Below are 22,233 nucleotides of genomic sequence, written 5' to 3'. Positions count from 1 at the left end.
ATTTATCAATTTAAAATTGAATCTACAATTAAATAAAAATGCCAAAAGTGGCAATTCTGAGCACTTTCTCAGTCCTCTGTGTATGTGTGTATATATTGTGAGGTTTCAGAACTCTTTTAGAAACCCTCCCCCCCCCGACCCCAACGGGACGACATGCAAAAGTGTAACTGCTGCGTCTGTGGAGGACTACTTGTCCATAGCCGAGGTAACCACAGATTCACAACGCAGTAGCACAGTGCCACGGAAACAACTACGAGCCATTCGAGATTGAGCTATAAGTGCCTGTCGCCAATGGGTGATATAAGAGACATTGTAAATCTGGGGAACAGTATAACTTGGCCACTTACATGGCCCTGACTAGGCCTGTTTGATGTGTCTGTGTATAGGAGAGTGGTAGCTGTGGTAGATGTGGACTCCCAAGAATCTGAAGCTCTGGACTGTCTCCACCCTCTCACCGTTAATGATGATGGGATGGTGACCACTGCAGTTCAGTCTCCTGAAGACCAGAATCAGTTCCTTTGTTTTCCTGGAACTGAGTGCAAGGTTGTTGTTGTGGCTTCAACTCTTCAGATTCTCAACCTCTTCTATCTTGACTTGTTCATCATTATTGGAGATCAGGCCAATGATGGTGGTGTCGTCTGCAAACTTTATTATGACGTTAGTATCATGGGTAGATTTGTAGTCGTTTGTGACTCCATCCAGGATCTAAATCCATAACACTGAGCTATAAGCAGCAGCTCTAACAAAGGTTCTGCTCTCTAAGATGAGAAGGTGTTGAAATGAATGACCCATGGAAAGAGAAATAATTATTCCTAATAAAAAATTAAAAGCATTTACAAGTTTGTAAATATTTACAGTTTAACAAACCAAAAATTTACATAATTAAATTTCCATAAACATGTACTGAACATTCAAGAGTTTGTTTGAGCTCCTAGTTTAATTTCTTTCAGCTTTGGTCGATTGTTACAGTCCTTTTTTAATTATATCGTCCCGCAAACAGGCAGCATTTTTGTTAACGGTATCACGTTCAGCGTACTTTTAAAGAATGGCAAGAGAAAACCCTGGTGGCTGCTTTTGCTGCAGGCAAAGCGCAGGTGGATGGAACCAAGAGCAGGGTCATTGCAAAGATTTATATTATGTACCAAGTGAGGAACAGAAGAAAAATAGCCGTCCATGTTGTGTCTCAGTGAAGCGAATGAAACAGCTGCTCATGGAGTGAAGAAGTGGTCAGGTAAGACAGGCTGAAAATAATAATCACAAGGCCATCTGCTGACCTGGGACTGCGTGCCTTCAGGGCTCCAAACAAACTCTCGCCTTATGGAGGGAGCGATCTGCAAACTTCACAGCGCCGTCTCATAGTCCAGTCAGTTTTTAGTAGGGTAGCACTTCTCCTTAACTAGTGTCATTATAAAGTCAAAAAAGTAGTAAGCTGCGCGACTAAGGAGGCTACAAATGAAAAGCCTTTTTGTTTGAGAATTGTTTTATTCTGCGGCTGATATTTCACTGACACACAAGTCTGAAAATGAATCTCTAATGCAGCAGGGTAAGTTATGGCCATCCATTATGCGTTACTCCAGGTTTGACCGATTCCTTACAATTCTGAGCAATCATGAGAAGCAACGGGCAGACGTCTTATGTTAATGAGTTGTTCAAACCCAGCATACAATCCCTGCTTGCTGTAAACTGTCCCCTAAAAATGGTTGCAGGCAGGTCTTAGGGGTATTTTGACTTAACAGCTGTTCTTCCAGAGAGGGCAAGCCTTTGGAATATATTAGTGTTTTCTGCAACTGAAGCACAAGACACAAATGATGTTCTAACAAATGCTAGCAGCATACAAATCATTAATCATGTAAAAAAATATCACAGCTACATGGCACATGGGGCTTGAATAAATGCCCACTTTAAACATCACAAATCCACAGTGTATTAAAAAAAAAAAAAAAACAACAAGAGATCACCGGTCTACAGTAGCTTTATTAACACAGGAGTTTGATGCTTTGAAGGCACGGCTGCAATGCTTTTTTAAAACACATGACAAATGCCTCATTCTGGGAATTGAAAAAGACGGAATTTGATCTACTAGAGGTGGATTAAGTATTACTTTATTAGTATCATTTTTCAGTTCTTCTTGGGTAAGAAGTGTAGTCTAGCAGCCAAGCAATTGGACTTTAAAGGAATACTCCACCAAAAATGGTGTTTTTTATATGTTACAGAAGCTGTCCCCCTTGGCTCTGCTCCTGTAGTAGTGAAACAGGACAAACTTTAAAAATCAGTAAACAAAAAGCTATTGCTAGCTAAGCAGAGGCAAGGTACACTCCAAAACGCAGGGGTACGGTGACTCGAACTAAGGCTGGCCGTGAGTGAGGAGGGTCCAGCCCGGGTCTCCACTCCTGACGTCACGCTTCCCTTTCCCCTCGGCTCGCAGCCTCTGTCTCGGATTAGTGCGAATATATCGCTCCTGCAAGCAAACTATGATTCTTAGCGCAATGAGAGAAGTTGCAAAATCAACCGGAATGTTCAAGCAAATTCTAGAAAAAAACCTGATCTAAAAATGTTAAGTGGTTCTCTCGTTCGCTAGCTACGTGGATGTAAGAGGTCCCCACCCCTCTCCCCTCAGCCCACTGTGTCTCTCTTGGATTTGCGCAAATAAATCTTTCCTGCAAGCGAAATATGATACTTTGCGTGATGACAGAGGTCACAAAATCACCTGGAATGCTCAAGCAAATTATAGAAAAAAACCCAATCTAAATCCGTTAAGTAGTTCTCTTGTGAAGAAGCGGACAGACAGACAGACAGATAGACAGATGTTGGATTTTATATATATAGAGATGTAGTGATGGCCTATCTCATGTTTTCATGCCGAATGGCGATGACATCATTTTTTACATAACAGACATTGTAACAAACAAGAAAAGAAGATTATCAGGGGATGGGGCACCAAAGTATAATTGATGGTTTTAAATAACAAAAAGAAACACAATAACATCTACTCAGATGCAAATTGTATTGTGGACCAGTTTTCAATGGCCCTGGCAGGAAGAGGCGGATTCACAAGGGAGAATGGCGGAAGTCATAGATGGTCTGGCTGTTCATCTAAGGGTGAAAGGAGGAAGACAGCAGAGCTAAACTCTGGTCCGGATGATGATTACCATCAAAAAGGCCCTGAAGCTGTCTCCCATGAGCACATGTATGACATCATCTATAGTGATCAACTCTGGAGAACAGCAAAAAAAATATCAAAGCACCCATAGGAAAAAAAAATCTTACGTTAATCTTCAATCGAAAGTCATCCAGTCGCACGCGCACAACATCACAAAAACATGTATTTTTACTAAAACAATGGTAAATAAACCAATTCTGGAAAACACTCTCTTGATTTGAAGATCTCAAAGAAGACAACTCTTAAAAAATGACTAATTACTTCTCTCAAATGGTAACGGGGTTACTTTAACTCACTATGTTCTGGAAAAAGTAATCACATTACTAGTTTTAATCTTAAATTACCCTCTAAACCCAATCAAACATGTATTTTTTGTTAATAAAGGCTTTCTTTTTTAAGCCTGCCACATCTCCTCAATATCACATATAACTGAGTGTGCCGTGGTGGCGTGGTGTCCCAACCAGGGTTTCTTCCTGTCTTGCATTCAATGCTATGTGATGTAAGTGCCCTTGGGGATGGATTGGCACCCCGATTGGGATGAAAATTGATCCTTGGCCCAGACAGAAGGCCAGTATAGTGGAGGGACAGATGGAGACAACATGCTCGACCGACACGCTAGGGTGAGCCTCCCTGGACATCGCTACCTGTGTGGGCACATGGGTATTATAGTCCCATAGAACAGTCTTGTCAGGTTTCATAAGTACCGCCAGGGAATGCTGCAAGGAATCATCATCCCTACTTTCCTGGACTTCCATTTGACCTGGAAGTACTTCCATCAGGCTATGCCCTAGAACTGGAACTACTCTTGGATCCAACATAAAAGTCCAGGTGAGTTGGAGTCAGGTGGAAGAAAGACAAAGCTCACCTGGAGGAGAGGAAGGAGAATAAATGTATTGTGATTTTGTTTATCGAAGAAGCCTTTTTATAAGGTATTTGCAAAAGTGAACCTTCTTATTACATTGAGACTTGACTGTGGAGATGGGCCTGAGATCTGGGGTGCTGCAATGCCCCCTTGTGGTGACAATGGATAAACTATGACATGCTGCATATGGGTACATTATATGAGGTGGGTGGATAGAGTAAAAGAAGATTTGAAGGATAAAAATCACTTCTAGTTACAAAATCAGTATATGTCCTCACAGGTGACTTCTACTGTCCATCCTAGTTGTCATCCCTTGAATAACAGGTCGTTGTTCTTGCTTGAGTCCATTTGGCACCTTCTGGCTCAAGTCGTCTGCAGGGGGGTCCCTAGAGATGTCAGGTCACCTCTGATTTATACCTTTGTTATTGAAGTCCGGGCAGATCCTAGTACTAGCTGAACTGTAGTCACTTAGTTTTGAATGGAAGTGGGGGAAGGCGCAGGCTGGATTCCTGCATCCCTGTTAAATCTGCTTTCTGAACAGGCCTGGTGTACCACTAAAACCTAGCAGAATGGACAATGCCCACTTTTTCCTACAATGTGCAGCATTGTTCATAATGGCACTCAGTTTTGTCTTCATTCTCTCTTACTTGACTACCTCCAGTGAGGTTGAGAACGTGTCCCATAACTGAGCTTGTCCCTTTAATTAACTTGTTGACTCAGTGGGCCTCTATTGCAGGAAAGTTACCAGACCAGTACAGAGTTGTAGAAGATGTAAAGGATGTCATTATTGAATGAATATGTAAATATTTCTGAAAACATGTTTTCACTTTGTCATTATGGGTTAAGTGTAGAATGATGGGTAAAATAGGAATTCTGAATTCTTTCTGAATCCACTATATATTAGTATCAGCCTCATTTGTTTAAGGTCAGGTTCAGAATTAAGGTGTGTCTCAAGAGACAGAATTGTCAAACCAAAACAGAATTTAAAAAAAATCAGACAAGATTAAAAATACCAATGAATAAATAGGCAAAAGAGAAACATTATGAAATGATTATCAAAGGTAGCTCAACAGTAGAAGTTGTTGTGGTCTCATCCATTGACTCTTAATGGCAGAGTTGTACACTGCTGAAAAAAATGAAGGGAACACTTAGTCATCACAGTCTAACAGCAAGTCAATTGACCTTCATGGATATCAGTGTGTCCAGTTAGGAAGCATATGTGACTGTGAATCAACTTCACCTGCTTTGGTGCAAATTAAAGTGAAAACAGGTGCACTGGAGAGGAAACAGCAAGACAAATCCAAAAAGGGAATGGTTGTGCAGGTAGCTACAGACTATTGCTCTCTCCTTATCCTTCCTGACTGATTCTTCTTAAATTTTGCATTTTGTTAGTCTCCTTGTCAATACTGGTAAAATGAAGCAGTATGTGCAGCTGATTCAGGTTTCACAGGTAGTCCAGCTCCTCCAGGATAGCTTATCCAATGTGCCATTGCAAGAAGGTCCAGCACAGCCTCAAGAGCATCAACCCATAAGCAGGATCACTATGTGCTCCTTTGTGCATGGAAGAACAGGTGGAGGACTGCCAGAGCCCTACAAAATGGCCTCCAGCTGGCTACTGGTGTGCATGTTTCTGACCAAACCATCAGAAACAGTGGTATGAGGGCCTGATGTCCTCTAGTGAGACATGTGTTCACAGCCCACCACAGTGCAGCTGAACTGGCATTCGTCAGAGAATACCACAGTTGTCAGCTAATCCATTTGTGCTCTGTTCTCTTCACAGAAGAGAGCAGATTCACACTGAGATATGAAAGAGTCTGGAGATGTCATGGTGAACATTATGCAGCCTGAAACATCATCCAGCATGGCTGGTTTGCCAGTGAGTCAGTGATGGTCTGGGGAGGCATATCTTAGAGGGTTGCACAGACCTAGACGTATTAGGCAACGGTACTCTGACTGCTGTTAGATACCAGGATGAAATCCTCAGAACCATTGTCAGATCTTACACTGGTGCATTGGGCCCTGGGTTCCTGCTGGTGCAGGACAATGCCCGGCCTTATGTGGCTGGAGTGTGTAGGCAGTTCCTGGATGACAAAGTCATTGATGCCATTGACATGTTCCCCAGACCCGAATCCAGTTGAGATCCCCTGGGATGCTATGTATCAGTGCATTAGATGCTGCCCAAGTAGCACCACAGTCTGTCCAGGAGCTGACTGATACCCTGATCCAGATCTGAGAGGAGATCCCCCAGGACACCATCCACCCTTCCAGCAGGCCTATGCCCAGACTCTGCAGAGATTGCAAACAGGCACATGGGGGTCATACACACTACTGAGTCAAATTATGAGTTGCCATGATGAAATTCACACAAGTTGAATCAGTCTGTCATTTCAATTTTTGACTTTGATATTCAGTGGGATGTTGAATTTAGCCCACAGTGGGCTGGTGATTTTGGTCTCCATTGACCATTGTAACATCATTTTGTTCTGAACAAATTACACAGTATCACTCAGTGAAAATTTTCCACTTGAATAGTTTGTTCATTGAGATCCAATGTGTGATTAATTTTTTTGAGCATTTTATCTATCTATCTATCTATCTATCTATCTATCTATCTATCTATCTATCTATCTATCTATCTATCTATCTATCTATCTATCTATCTATCTATCTATCTATCTATCTATCTATCTATCTATCTATCTATCTATCTATCTATCTATCTATCTATCTATCTATCTATCTATCTATCTATCTATTTCACATCAGTGGGGAGAAACTGCCAAAGCAAAAATAGGAGAGAAGATTTTGAAGAAAACAGAAGAGCACAACAGGACGAGGAACTGCTTCTTTTATTATAAAGGTGCTCAACCAGACCCTCCAGTCTGGTCTTTCCTGGCCTCAAACTGTCATTTTACATAAAACTTTCCCATGATCATAATATTCTTTTTCTCTAGCTAACCTAATATTCAAGAAATACATTTGAGTCTCAATCCCCACTGTCTTTTTTCCAGCCTCACTACATGACCAAAATGACTCTTGTCTTTATTGTAAATGACTTCCTTTTAAATGCTGTTGCCAGATCAATCTCTTTGTCCTTGACTTCACTGCCGTTTTTGACATCATTAATCCTGTACTGCTGCTTCAAGAAGGTTTTAACTTTACAACATTATGACTGACATAATATGTTAGACCTTGAATAGTTACAGTAGCACACATTCACATATTGCAACTGTGGCAGATCTTCTGTATTTTATGTAAATGGAGAATCTCGCATGGCAGCCTGGTTACTGTCTTCATGGAATCTGCAGGCTCTCCCTGAGTTTAGGTCGGTTTTCCTTCAGGCAATCCAGTTTCCTATCATATCCCAAAGACATGAATTGTAGGTTAATAGGCCACTCTAAACGAGTGGTTGTCAGCATGAATGAGTATCATTTATGACAGGCATCCCAACCAAGACACATTTCTGTCATAACACTGTTGGATTCCCACTTTGTATTTATTTATTTATTCATGTCAAACTGGACTGGTCTGACAACACAGTGGCACTGTACTTGCTAAAGTGACTCAGGTCTTTTGATGTGTTGAGACGTTCTACTAGTCCATAGTAGCCAGTGTGGTTGTCTACTCTGCAGTCTCTTGGGGGAAGCAACCTTAGCTAAAAATAAGCACAATGTCTGAATAAACTTATCAGGAAAGTCTGCTCCATCATGGGGTGAACCCTGGACACACTGGAAGCTGTCATGGAAAAGAGGATAGTCTTGTCTCTCCTTTGAGTACCGAGCTTCGAAGACATGTGCAAGATGCTTCTTTATCTACATGTGGTACTTCTAGTAGCTTAAAGAATTGACTTTGCTCTTCCTGAGCTTCTTTTTCTATTTCAAAACATTCCAATATACACCAATAAATCATTTTTTAAGAAATTAGATTCAACCATAACCTCATTTATTTGGAACTCAAAACATCCATGTATCCAAATGGTGACCCTACAAAGACCTAAGGCAGAAGGCGGCATGGCTCTACCTAACTTTCAGTTTTATTACTGGATGGCAAATATACAAGCGATAAAAACCTGGACATGGACACAAATAGATGAACATACACAGGCTTGGTTGGCAATAGAAATAAAATCCTGCAGTACGTCTTTATATTCCTTGCTGTGTACCCCAATAAGTACAAGTCATCACCAATATACTAACAACCCAATTGTGCTTCATTCACTCAGAATATGGAACTGATGTAGGAAGTATTTTAAGACAGAGAAGCTTTTATCTGTAGCACCTCTGCATGAGAACCACCTTTTTCCACACTCTCAAACGTGCGCAGTTTTTAATGTCTGGAAAACATTTAGGATTAAATCACTTAGAGATCTGTACATAGACAACGTCTTTGTATCCTACGAACAATTATACTTCAAATTTAACTTTCTAGCAACACATTTCTTTCACTACCTTCAAATTAAATTCAAACTAAACCTGCCCAAGTTACCTCAACTCCCACCTACCTCTATGCCGGAAAAATATTGCTCAGCCTTGAGGACTCAGACAGCATCTCCATAATAGGCCTTTATAAAACCATTTTACAGGAAGATAGTAATGCACAGAATTCACTCGAGCTCCATATGCACAAAGCATACAATTATTCAACTCAAAATTATATATCGAGCACATCTGTCTTGTTTAAAATTGTCCAAACTGTTTCCAGGGCAAGATCCAACCTACGAACGCTGCACTCAAGTTCCAGCCTCATTGGGCCATATGTTTTGGGTGTGCACCAAATTAACATCATGCTGGACCAAAATCTTTAAATGCCTTTCAGACAGTCTTGGTGTCACTATCCCTCCTAATTCATTAAACAGCTGTGTTTGGGGTACTTCCAGGTGGGCTTAAAGTGGAGAAGGACAAACAAACTAATTGCCTTTACTACACTATTGGCACGTTGACCTATCTTGCTCAACTGGAAGAATCCAAACTCACCTCTTTTAAGTCAGTGGATAGCTGATGTTATATCTCTTGTCACACACATGCTCATGGGAGCCAGCCACAGGGACCAAAAGAAAGGAATTCCATGCCTAGCCGAAGGGTGGTGGGGTGCACTAAAACCTCTTGTTTTGTCCCCGCAGACCAGACATGGGAAATTCCACCTGAATACGAAGACATCACTTCTGCCTCAAGTCTGGAGACGTCACTTCCTGTCCCGGCCCCGAGGACCACATCACTTCCACCAACCTCCCTATAAAAACCCACTCCCTTCCTCTGTTGAACAGTTCTGTTTTGGACTCAATTTTGTACACTATTGTGTGGAACAATTTGCTTATTTTTGCAGCCAAGGTCAAGTACAAGGGTGGCTGCCCCAAACTTTTGTCTTGTGTCAAGGTGTCTTATTTTACACTCTCTGTTACAAAAAAAATCTTGGGAGGGAGACGAGGGAGACTAGACATGATCTTTTCGGAAGTCACTTTGATGTCATGCAAGACAAGGCAATGAAACCAAAGGACAGCTGCTGTACAGGCTTTTAAATGATTGACGCACAGTGCAACAAGCAGAACACACAGACCGCCAGCAGATGATCCAACCGCATCACCTTAGCGTGCGTTCAGCCCCCAACCGCCTTCACAACGCGAGCAGCAGAGACGCGAAGTGGCTAAAGGACAGCTGCTGTACAGGCTTTTAAATTATAGACACGCAGCGCAACATGCAGATCACACAGCAAGCCACAAGCAGCAGAAGTTGCTGTACAGGCATTTAAATGATCGACACACAGCATGACATGCAGATCATGTAGCACGGCACTAGCAGCCCCCCGAGGAATAACTCATTCACTATAGCTTTATTACTGGCAAATATCAAGAAATAAAAAATGAATGAAAATGAATGTAATAAAAATAACAATCTCTTTAAATTGTATATCTGGTTAGCCAAACCCAGGGGCCCCCTAGTATTATATAAAATTGGAAAAAATCAAATTCTCACTTAGAGGATCCGCATAAAACTTTTTCAAAACCTGGCAGGAACTAATCAATCAATCAATTTTAGAATAAGCATATAAATTGAGGAAGCAGATTATCTCCCCTCTTTTTTATTCTATTTATTTTTATTAATTTATTAATTTATCTATTTACTTATTTTTACTAGTTTAAAGTTTTATTCTGCTGGCCTAGCTCTCTTTCTCATGGGTAGGGATCGATGTGTTTCGAACCTAGTTTTGTTAAACTTGACTTGCTTGTATGGGATGTTATTTGATTTTAATAAAATCAATAAAATGCTAAGAAAAAGAATTGACTGTGCAGTGGCTACTCTTTTAGTCTTGCCTCCTGGTGTCTTTGCATGCACTCTTTCAGGTGGAATTTCAAGGGTACACTTGTAGGCTCTTGCAACTGGAATTGTTCTTGGACCTCAATTGCAATTGTGGAAAGCAAGTACTTGGTGTTCCCTGCTTCACTGGGTATGCACCATGGTTTTGAGCTTGTCTTTGCCCAACTGGATATACTCGTTAAACCTGATGATGGCAGAGTTGTAAGCAGACTATGAGTCCTCATCCACCATGTTGTCTCTGGACATGCAGTTTTTGAATGTCAACCTTTAGATGTTGAATCTAATTCATGACAAGAAGGTATGGGCAGTAGTGGGCGCTCCAGCTCCCCAAAACACCCAACACAAGCAGGCTCAGGACACATGTTCAGAGCACAAAGAGTCCATATTAGTGGCAAACTCCTTGCATTTAGCGTTTCCCACCACAATCACAGCCACGAGTACAGTAAAGCACAATAGCACAATAAATTACTCTTTTGTCTTCTCTCTTGAGTAACTCACTGCCTCCTCCACTCATCCTTGCAAGCTTTGTCCCCCTCCACATGACTCTGGCTCATCAATGTGAAGTAAGCAGCTCTTTTTATCTGATCCCCTTGGAGTGCCTCCAGTGATATTGATGCTGTAGCTCAAAAGCACTTCCAGGTAAGGTTGGAGCCCCACTTCAATGCTACAGGGAAGATAATGCCCCATGCACATTCTCTTCCTCAGTCCTCACAGAGGTTTTCCTGTCAGGCTTTTTAACCTCATCTTTTCTCCAGTTCATAATTCCAAAGCTATACAACAGCACCTTAGAATGCTAGGCTGTTGATCATAGTCATCTTGTTACGAGAGTTGAGCTCTGATTTCAGGTTCAGGCTATTTCAACTTAGATGTTCCTTTGTTATAGTTCTTTTTGCTCGGGTATGCTGAATACCATTGTTCTTGTTGATGCTTAGGTTCTTGCATACCTCATCCTGGTTGAGGTCCTTTTTGATTATGGTCTTTTTGCACAGCTGGATGTTTTCTGTTTTGACCAGCTTACCTGCTTTGAATATCACTACAGCAAAGGTGTCAAGTCCAAATTCCATCTGGATGTTGTCACTGATCTTCTTCACCATGTTCAGTACGTCTCAAAGATCTTTCTCATAATTCTGGAACAGTTTGAGATTGTCCATATACAGTAAAGGAAGTGGCTGATGTGTTGGTCATTCCCGGATGTAAATGCAACTGTCTTTCCTTTCAGTATATGTGCTCAGTGGTACAAGAATTGAAAAGAAGTGAAGGGGAGATAGGGAATCATCCTGGAATATTCCTTGTCTAATGCCAATTTCTCTCATCATTATTTATTATTATTATTATTATTATTATTATTATTATTATTATTATTATTATTACTTTGTGGCAAAACCTTTACTTTTGTTTGTGGACGTCACCTGGGTATAGTGTTACGTGTGACATCATCAGTGCATCCATATAAATATTGGCATGCTCTTTATGTTGTATTGGATGTTGGATACACTTGTGAAAATTACTTGCAATGGCTTTTTAGTGCTTTTCTGGGTTAAGGTTTATTTTTCTGTACTCTTAACTAAGATTTTTGTTTTAATCTTGTTCTGATGAAAGATCAGTTTGATTCCTGCTTTTTGATCCTTGTGCATCTCTGGTTTATGGCTTTTTCATGATTATTTACCAAAATAATCCCCTAACTAGAGATAACAAGTTGCCAAACCATTAGTTCAAACTTTCTATTGTTAAGTCTATTATTTGGATTGCAAGTGCTTTATTTTTTGATTTTCTAGTTCTCATCTTTTTGGCTCTAGACTTTGTTACTGGATCTAGGACTCAGTGTTGGTTATTTAAGGTTCACCTTTAGGCATATTGTTTTGATGTTTTTGATTTCTCTTTTGTTCTTTTTTTTTGAAAAAATCGATCAAGTTAGGTAAAATTTAATGAAGCATTGTTTTTGTTATTATAGGGCAAGGGTTTAAAACTTCTTGAGAAGGACCAACTTGGCTCCATTTTGGTGTTTCAAGCTTAGGAATCGATTTATTTTGTTTCTAAGTTTCATAATGCTGTGATTACTCACACAAAATGGCCAAACTGGTGTGAGACTTTCAGAAATAAGCTAGAAAGTAGACTGAAATCCCCAACAGTCTGCCCAGAAAGGTGCATACAGGGGCAGCCAAAGCTCTGACTATACTGGCTGGTTTCAGCCTACACATGGTCAAAATGTACATGAAAATTTCAAAATTAAGCTTTGAATTAATTAATTTGAAGTAATTCAGAGTTTCTCAAAGGAAAGAATAAAAGCCATGAAAAAATCTTTTATACCGAAGGAAATTAAAATTACCAGACTAAAAAATCGGCCAAAAATGGGCCAAAGGTCAAACTCCAGAAACAAGGAAATCTTTTGTCACAGTAATAATGCAATCAAAAAATTTGGAGTCAAAAACAATACTTTGGGATTTGAAAAACTGTGAAGGACTAAATATAGATCTTTTCATTCGGTGAAACAACGTTTAGCCATTGTCACATGAGTCAGAGGTAACCAATGGGCTCAAAAGATGGTAACATCATACCGAAGCAGTGGGTGGCAATGTGTACTAACCCCTTCTCTCTTTCTCCTGCAGACCACCCGTGGGAAATCCCCCCCTAAGCCTGTCAACATCACTTCCTGTTCCGGGCCAATGACATCACTTCTGGTTTCGGCCCCACTGACATCATTTCCTCTGACCTGCCTATAAAACTCTATCTTCTTCCTGTTTATTCAGTTCTGTCTTGAACTCAGTCTGTAATGACCCTCTGATTGCTGATTTTTTTGCATCTAATTCAAGTATACAGGGTGGTTGCCCCAAACATTTTTCTGTCTCCAGGTGGTTTGTGCTAACAGCTGATGCTCCTAACCTCTCCTCTCCCCTCCTATGGAGGTGGTTGATCAAGCACATCAACCCCACATAGAAGTAGGTAAGATGAAAAGGAAGAAGAAGAAGAATCTTCTTAGATACAGTATGAGCTCACCCTGATCTACAGAGGTTCAAAATGTATCATTGATTAATTTTCATTGAGCAATGTTTCTGTAATGTTCATTACACAATATAACTGAGAAAGAATAAAAATGGACAAGGAGTGTATATTCCCAAAGAAGCTGCTCTGCTTGGAGGCAGAGTGATGGCTATGGGCATGGTTGAGTGATTATATGTGATATTCTGCACCTAAATGAAGATAGTAGCTTTCTGGGCAACAGATTTGTTCATTCTGTTTGAATATCTCGGTATGGGAGTGCAGAGGATCACAAGGACATTGACACCTGTTTAGGATGCATAGAGGAATTTCTCTCACCCATCGTATATATACAAGTCTTTCCCTGGCTGGTGTATGTGGCTTCAATTATCAACAGGATGATGCTCAATTACAAAGAGCTGATGTCACCCAGAAATCCCTGGCTGCCCATGTCCTTCTACTAGGATGCCAACTGCAATTTTCTCCATATCTCCATGGACCATTATTTTCTTGAAGAAACAGTTTCATGATGTTTGGTAGAATATGTTAAAGGACACAATTTGAAACCTAAAGAACTTGATGTGACAGCACACTATATTAGACTGTCAGAAAATGAGAATTTTGAACTGATAATACGTAATAATCTCCACATTTATTGCTTGCATCAGTAGTAAATTGTTGCTTTTATCCTGTTTTTCCGAATGATTTCTTACTCTTGCGTTACTTGTTTTATATGCTAGTTTTCATGCAAATTGGATCACTGCTTCAGGGTGAAATGTTTTTCCCTACAATGCATTTGACCTCTGAGGAATAAGAAAATTAAACCAGTGGAGAGAAATTGAAATAGACAGCAAGATAACATGTTAAAAGGAACATTAAATTTTGAGTGGTTGTACTGTTAAATATACATATTGTGGCCCCTGTGATGGAAGCTGGGGGAGAGAACATATTTGGGGCAATACCTCCCCTGGAACACGAGAGGGCAACCCCCCTGGATTGCACTGGGGCCATGGGCTTGGGGCTTGGAAGCTCAAACCTGCCGGGGCCCCATGGCCACCACCAGTACGTGCCTGGACAGTTACAAAGCCCTGGACTGCAGCACTTCCTCCACACCTGGAAGTGCTACCAGGTGACCGAAGAGCACCTAGAGCAATTCCATGGGGCAGTATAAAAGAGGCCGCCTCACTCCGTTCAAGGAGCCAGAGTCAGGAGGAAGGAAGACGAAGCTTGCTGGGAGAGGAGTGGAGGTGGCAAAAGGAAAACAAAGGGAAAGAGAAGGGACTGAGCTTTATTGTGAAGAATTTTTGGTTGTTTGTGTGCTGAACTTTAGAGGCAATGGTAAAGTAAAGATGTGTTGCTGTTTGGACTTGCGTATCCGTGTCTGTCTGTGTTGGGTTAGGGGGCTGCATGACCCCCAATCTCCCACAGTATATATATATATACATATACATATATTCATATATGGCTGAACATGTTCTCCCCTGATACACCGGATGGCAGTATCCCTGGGTTGGGATTCCCACACAGACACCCACAGGGCATTCTGTGATCTGTACTCCCGTGGGGGTTTTGTGGGGGCCACCTAGGGGCGCTGTTTGGATTCATAGACCCTACTTTCAGGGACTTCCTGTTGACCCAGAAGTGCTTCCAATGGGCTATGCCCTAGCACCGGAAGTACTCCCGGGTCTAAAATAAAAGAAGCCACTCGATCTCAGCCAGGCGAGTCAGAGTTGGGAGGCAGAGGGCGAAGCTTGTCTGGAGGAGTGGAAGGTGAAGGAAAACAATTGGTGTGAGAATTGCAAAAGCCTCTGTAAAGTAAGGTTTGAATGCAAATAAACCCTTTTAGTGTATTGTGTTTGGGGTGGTGCAATGCCCTCTACTGGTCACACAAGAAATAAGATTTGATACTGTGGATAAAAAAAAAATGTCAGGCTCTACAGATGGTGACAAAAGACAAGCACAGGAAATGTTTTTAGGAATGGAAGAAGCATTGGGAAAAATGTATCGCATCTCAAGAAGAGAATTTGGAAGGTCACTAAAAGGGAACTGTTGTAAATTTAGATTACAGTGGAACCTCGGTTTGCGAGTAACTTGGTTTACGAGTGCTTTGCAAGACAAGCTAAAATTTTTAATAAATTTTGACTTGATAAATGAGTGAGGTCTCACAATACGAGTAGTATGTATACGCTTTGTCTGCTGAGCGTCATGTGATCACAATTAAACTGATGGTTCTTCTCTCTCTCTCTCTCTCGCTGTGGGTTTGTGGGTAATCATTTCCTATTCTCCATCTGAGTCGCCGTGCCTCACTCATATAGTCAACATTTGTACGAGTGTATACTGTTTACTACAGCATTGTAACTGTGTGTGTGTGTGTGTGTGTGTGTGTGTGTGCATGCGCGCGCGTGTGTGCTGTGACGTGCGAGTCCCCGTCTTGCACCCCAAAACACGAAGCTGAGTCTCAGTACTTTAGCAACACCAGCTTTATTCAGCTTGAAACAGCAACAGCACAGTTATTTATTGTAGCGGGATCTGCCACTCTCCTATACACATACACAGCAGTCACGCAGGGTCGTGGCCAAGTAGTACTGTGCCCTGCGCATTTATAATGTTCCTTGTTCCTTGTATCACCCATCGACGTTAGGCGTTTATAGCATGTCCGCGATCTTTTCGGATTCGCTTTTACGGCGAACTGCTACAGCGCTGGGAGATTGCGATTGCTTTGGGATGCTCTTCCGTGTGTCGTCCCGTTGGGTGGAATCCCACAAGAGTTTAGAAACTCACTCATACCAGCCATGATTCTTTTCAAAGGTAAAGTGCAGATTAATTTGTTTTATGTATTTTTACTTTATATTTTGTATTAAACATTTTTATATGCATAGTTTTGGGTTGTGGAATGAATCATCTGAGTTTCCATTATTTCTTATGGGGAAATTCTCTTTGATATACGAGTGCTTTGGACTACGAGCACATTTCCAGAACGAATTATACTCGCAAACTGAGGTTCCACTGTATAAAGTTTTCATTTTTAATAATTCTGGTAGTTTTTGGGGAATCCCTCTTATGATATGAAGCACTGGAAGTTCAAATATTAACAAGTTTGTGTGGATTTTTTTGTGGGTGCTCAAGTTGTCTCCCCCAGGTCTCAAAAATGCACATATTAACTAAATCGATAATTCTTAAGTGTCCCAGGATTGCAAGTACGTGTGTGTGTGTGTGTGTGTGTGTGTGTGTGTGTGTGTGTGTGTGCGTGCCTGATTACTCCTTGGCTCCACATCCTGGATTAGTTTCAAATGCTGCTCAGATGGACTCTGAATACCTGTCACCCTAATAAATAAAAAAATGGGTCCAGGAAATGGATTGCAATTTCGTATTTGATGATTAATAAATTATACATATTTGTCAATAAATAATTTACATATTGTATGAAATGGCATTGCATTTTCCAGAGATGTTCTAATTACAGCATTTACCGAGTTTCTAGTCCAGTAAATGGACAGATGGATCGATGATTTGATGGACTACTTTTAAGATGAGATTGTAAGAATAATTCAAGCTCACAGTAAAACTTTCCCCACTCTCATGTTCTGTAGTCTCAAACTAGGGCAGATTTTCATTCTTGAATGCCACATAGAGGACATTGTCTCTGTCTCTTTTTTTCACTTTAAAAGGGGGGTCTGAATATTGTCTAAATTTAGCCAAAGCACACCAGGATATCGGTGTATATAGAGTATGCAAAGTGTACCTAATTTTCTTCAGTTTTCCTAGAAAAGTCAAGAAGAGAGCATGATCAATCTACAATATGGATATGAAAAAATCATTGACCTCTAATCTTGTGTTATTTTTTCAAATGAAGCCGTCGGGGGAGTACGGTTCCATATGCATGTATTTCAGAATCAGTTGTCAGTATGTGGAAAGCCATTGACTGTTCTCTTTACCACTGCAGTGCTCAGATCACGCCAATGCTAGCAATAATACAAATAACAGCATTAAAAAGCAACAAAACTAAGATCTAAATCAAGCTAACCCTTCCCATTATAAATGTGATTATGCTTTGTATAAAATTCATATTTGATTAATTACAACGGAAACATTCTGTGGGGCTATGGGTAGCATCACCATCTTCTAGTACCTGGACCCTGGTTCAATTTGCAAGAGTTTTATAAATCTGTATGTGTTTTCTGTGTTCATGTTGGTTTCTTCTAAGTATCAACTCTTTTTCTTAACCTGCCTGATCCACATTTGGAGAGCAATGAGTACAAGGCAGGAACTACACTGGAAATAAACAAAAATGACTTTGTTTTTTTTTCGAACATCTCAAAGATAAGTAAAAGTTGTCTATAACTTGGCCCTGGTATGAGTGAGTATGGGTGTTGCACCATGCAGGGTTGCTTCTTTCAAAAACCTTAATTGACATCAGACCACTGGCTCTGAAATCACTGATTATGAAATTAGTTGAAAAAAAATGTAAAGAGGAAGCTGTTATTAGGTCCATTTCAGTTTACCCACCAGTCTAAAAGAGGTACAGAGGATGCCATTGTCACTTTGTTTCATCTCTCATATAAATAGTGTCACAAACTCGACAAAAGCCACAAAAAGGTTTGGGGCAGTCACCCATATATTGTTTCCTGGCTGCAAAATTAAATGAATAATTGTACAGAAGTGCACAGGTTGGAGTCCATAACAGAACTGATTTGCTGTCACAAAGATGGCAGCTTTAAGGGAGAGCAGAGGAAGCAATGTCAACAGTAGGGTCAGAACTGGAATTAGTGTCATTGGGGGCTGGGACCTGGAGTGATGTCATCGATAGGGCCAGAACCAGAATTGATATCATTGGGCCCAGGACTGGAAGTGATGTCATCCGTGGCGCTGGAACTGGAAGTGGCATCATTTAGGGCGGGATGGGAAGTTGAGTCATCTGGGCCAGCTGGGATTTCCCGCAACTGGTCTGCAGAGAAGTGAGAGAAAGAGTTAATGCACTCTGCCACCCCCTGGTCTGGCATGGAATTACTCTCATTCAGGCCCTTTAGCTGCTTCCCATGCGCATGTGTGTGACAACCGGTAACCACTTGAAAGGCTCCTGTTTGTGGACTTCTCACCGAGTTTGTAGCACCATCCAGCCCCACCTTCTTGCAGATAGATGGAAAAAAGATTTTAATTTGGACTTTTTGGGAAGATGGCTAATTGACTTTTTAACAGGCAAGTGGTTGTCTGTCTGACATGCTATCCTCATCCACACAGACCCCTCAGGGGTGTGTTCTTTCTCCTCTTTTGTAAATCCTCTACACTTTACTAATATGACATTCAAAACAGGTTCATCTTAAAATTTGCTGATGACTCAGTGATTGTGAGTGTACTGCATGAGAATGAAACCAGCCATGATCCACTGGTAGATGATTTGGTTAACTCTTTAAAACTCTGCTTTAAAAACTAAAGAACTTATAATGGATTTCAGAAGACACATCATTCACCAACAAGAAGCAATCATCAAAGACCAAACAGTGAAGATTGATGACAGCTATCTGGGGACATTCATAGACTCAAAACTGACTGTTCTGTTTCTCTATATGCAGTAGTCCCAGTTCACTGTTGCCCTCATACTCCCTTGCAAAATGGACAAGTCATCACACTATGAACACTTATTATAAAATAACTTGTTAGGCTAATATAAAATAAGTTGGCTGTCGTGATTACGCCTGCATTACTGTAGTTATACTGCTTACTGTTTTAGTTAACCTATGAATGTCATTTAAATAAATTTGCATCTATTCATTTATACTTTGCTATCATGTTAACATTTTACTGCTTAACAATTCTAATTTGCACATTGTTTGCAAGCAGAAAAATAGAAGTATCATATGTGATGTTTGAAAATATATAAATGACACTATTAAATGAAATAAACAAAAGTAAGAAATAAAATATTTATGATATATATCTAAAATAGACGTATACATTACTTCTGCATTACAGTGGTCCAGAAAGTGTTCTGATCCCTTCACTTACTTCATGTCGCAGTCTTTTCCTAAAATCTCTTAAATCAATTTTTCTCTTCATCAAGTAACACTCAATACCCCAGCATTACCAAAGAAAAGCAGAATTTTGGAAAAGTTGGCACATTTATTAAAAATAAACCCTGAAGTATTACAATGACAGAAATCTTCAGATCTTTTATTCAGAACTTAGTTGAAACCCTTTTGGCAGCTATTCCAGCCTGGAGTCTTCTTGGGTCCAATGTGGCAAACTTTGTACACCTGAATTTGGGGATTTTCTATTGTTCTTCTCCACCGATCCTCACAAGCACTGTCATGGTGGATGGAGACAGCTGGTGGACATCTGTTTTTAGGTCTCTCCAAAGATGTTCGTTTGGGTTCAAGACAGACAGGCTCCCATCCATATAAATGGGGCTGACACGGAGTGTGTTTCCAGCTTCAAATTCCTGGGTGTCCACATCTCCGAGGAACTCACTTGAACATTAAAACAAGGGTTAAAATGCACAATAGTGACATTAATTTCTATGGAGGCTTAAGAACGCCTGCCTCACTCCTCAAATTCTGTTGAACTTTTACAGATGAACTTGCAAGAACATATTGACAAACTGCATTACGGTATGGTATGGCAGCTGACAGGAAGGCCCTACAGCAGGTGTTGAAAACTGCCCAGCACATCATTAGCCTCCCACCACTTGGCACACACCCCTAGCCCCATTCCCCTCTCCCCTGCCCCTCATACTATTATACATTGTTAGAGAAACCCAAACAAACAAGACAGGCAGCCAAGCTGACGGCTCCCCAGCGCCATGGAGGTACTATTTGATGAGTAGTGAGTACCACCTGACCCTTGGCTCTGAATGATTTTGATCCAATGTTGCTACTTGGTAATGTTAGCCCTTGTTAATGATAGCTCAGGTAAAATTGAATTAAAAAAGATGGTTTCACAGATTGAAATTGATAGGGAGATATCCAGATTTCTGGTAAGTTATTAAAATAAATCTAGCAGCAAGAGGGCCAAGGGAGTATAGCATCTATTGAAGAGGGTTAAATCAGAGGGAAGGAAGGTCAAGCCAAAGAAAATGAGGAAGTAAGAAGAATATCGAGTGGAAAACTGAAAAAAGGCAGTGATAGGACATAACCAAAACATCTGACGAAAAGTGCCTTCTACCCTAGATTGACACAAATGGGCCCCACAGGTAAAGCACATAATAAAGTTGAATATAATCTGAGTAGATTAATCAGAGTAGATGTAATCTGACCAGGAGCCACACCAAATGAACTTCAGAGCAGATCATCCACATGAAGCTAAGCACATTCAGGACAGACCAGTACTTGGACGGAAGTCCATCTAGTAAAAGCTTGGGTTATTGATGGAAAAGGTGTTGGTGAGGCACTTACTTTCTGGTCTGATTGTGGATCCTGATGCCCCAGTGCAGTGATTGGGACACTGTGCTGTCAAAATGGTGCCATCCTTCAAATGAGACATAAAATTGAGGTCCTGTCTCTCTGTGGTCATAAAAGATCCCTTCATAAAGTGTATGGTGTATCCCAATGTCCAGGCTACCACGACCTGGTCATTCTGGTCCCACTAATCACTCCCTGTCTCTAATTGGCTATTTCTCTCACCACTTCACCACCTAAAAGCTAATGTGTGGTGAGTATATACTGCTGCCATTGCATCACACCAGTCAATGCTACACTTTGGTGGTGGTAAAAGTGTGTAAAGCACTTTGACTAGTGAGAAATGCACTATATAAATATAATGTCTTCTGCTTCTACAAACTTAAAATGAATATTTTGGAGATAAGGGTCTCTAGCACAGATGAACGGTTGTCCATTGCAGAGGAGTGGCCATTAACATGTAGACAATAAATTTGCAGCTCAAGCAATGTATGGTGTGAGATGATCTTTTAAGTGTTGTGGCAGACGGCCGGGACCCATGCCCAGCCAGGATGCCCCTTTGGTACTGGATCCAGGGGAGCAGCCATGAGATGCACATTACGTCCCCCAGAACACTTGGTGGCAACCCCCCTGGGTTGCATTGGGGCCACAATTATGTTATACTGGAGCTCATCCTTGTTGGGCTCCGTGGCCACCGCCAGGGGGAGCTGCAATGCATCCTGAGCCCATGTGGGCTGTAACACAGGCACACCCGGAAGTGTAGCCTAATTAGGCCAATTACCTCCTGGAGCACTTCCGGGTGGGCTATAAAAGAAGCCTGCAGCTACTAATTGAGGGGCCAGAGTCAGGAGAAGAAGGAAGAAGCTACCTGGGAGGAGTGGAGGATATTTCTGTGGTATTGTGTTGGTGTTTTGGGACTGTGCTGTGGCTGGGGGACACGGGGAAGACGTGCCCTCCAGCTGAAGAAAAATAAATTTGTGTTTTATTTTACGTGTGTCTCCATGTCCATCTGTGTCGGGTCAGGCGCCTATATAGTGCCTTTCACAGTGTACATACAGAGCTAATACTGACTTCACAGGCTGGGATACTGAGGTGTATATGAGGTTAATTCAAGAATTATTCAGAGTTGTGTGATAATCGTGTTAATAAGAATTACTTAACAATGCTTTGTTCTCAGTACTTTTTGTCTGGCACCTTCTGATTCACTGGTATGAGAAAACACCTACATAGTAGGAATTAAAAATGTTAGGTTTGAAAACACAATGGAAGGTCATAAACTTGAAAGTACATTTTATGAGAAGGATTTAGGAGTCATACTGGACCCGATACTATGAACTGCCAGGCAGTTTTCCGAATGTCAGGTTATATAGTGTCCTATTGTGTGGAGTACGTGTGGAGTACAAGTCCAAAGAGGTTCTGCTCAAGCTTTATAACACACTGGTGAGGCCTCATCTGGAGTACTGAGTGAAGTTTTGGTCTCCAGACTACAAAAAGTACATAGCAGCAAAGAGGACAAAGGACAAAGAGCAACTA

This window comes from Erpetoichthys calabaricus, chromosome 17 (assembly GCF_900747795.2).
Source record: "Erpetoichthys calabaricus chromosome 17, fErpCal1.3, whole genome shotgun sequence".
NCBI lineage: Eukaryota > Metazoa > Chordata > Cladistia > Polypteriformes > Polypteridae > Erpetoichthys > Erpetoichthys calabaricus.
Note: the sequence above shows the minus strand (reverse complement) of the source record.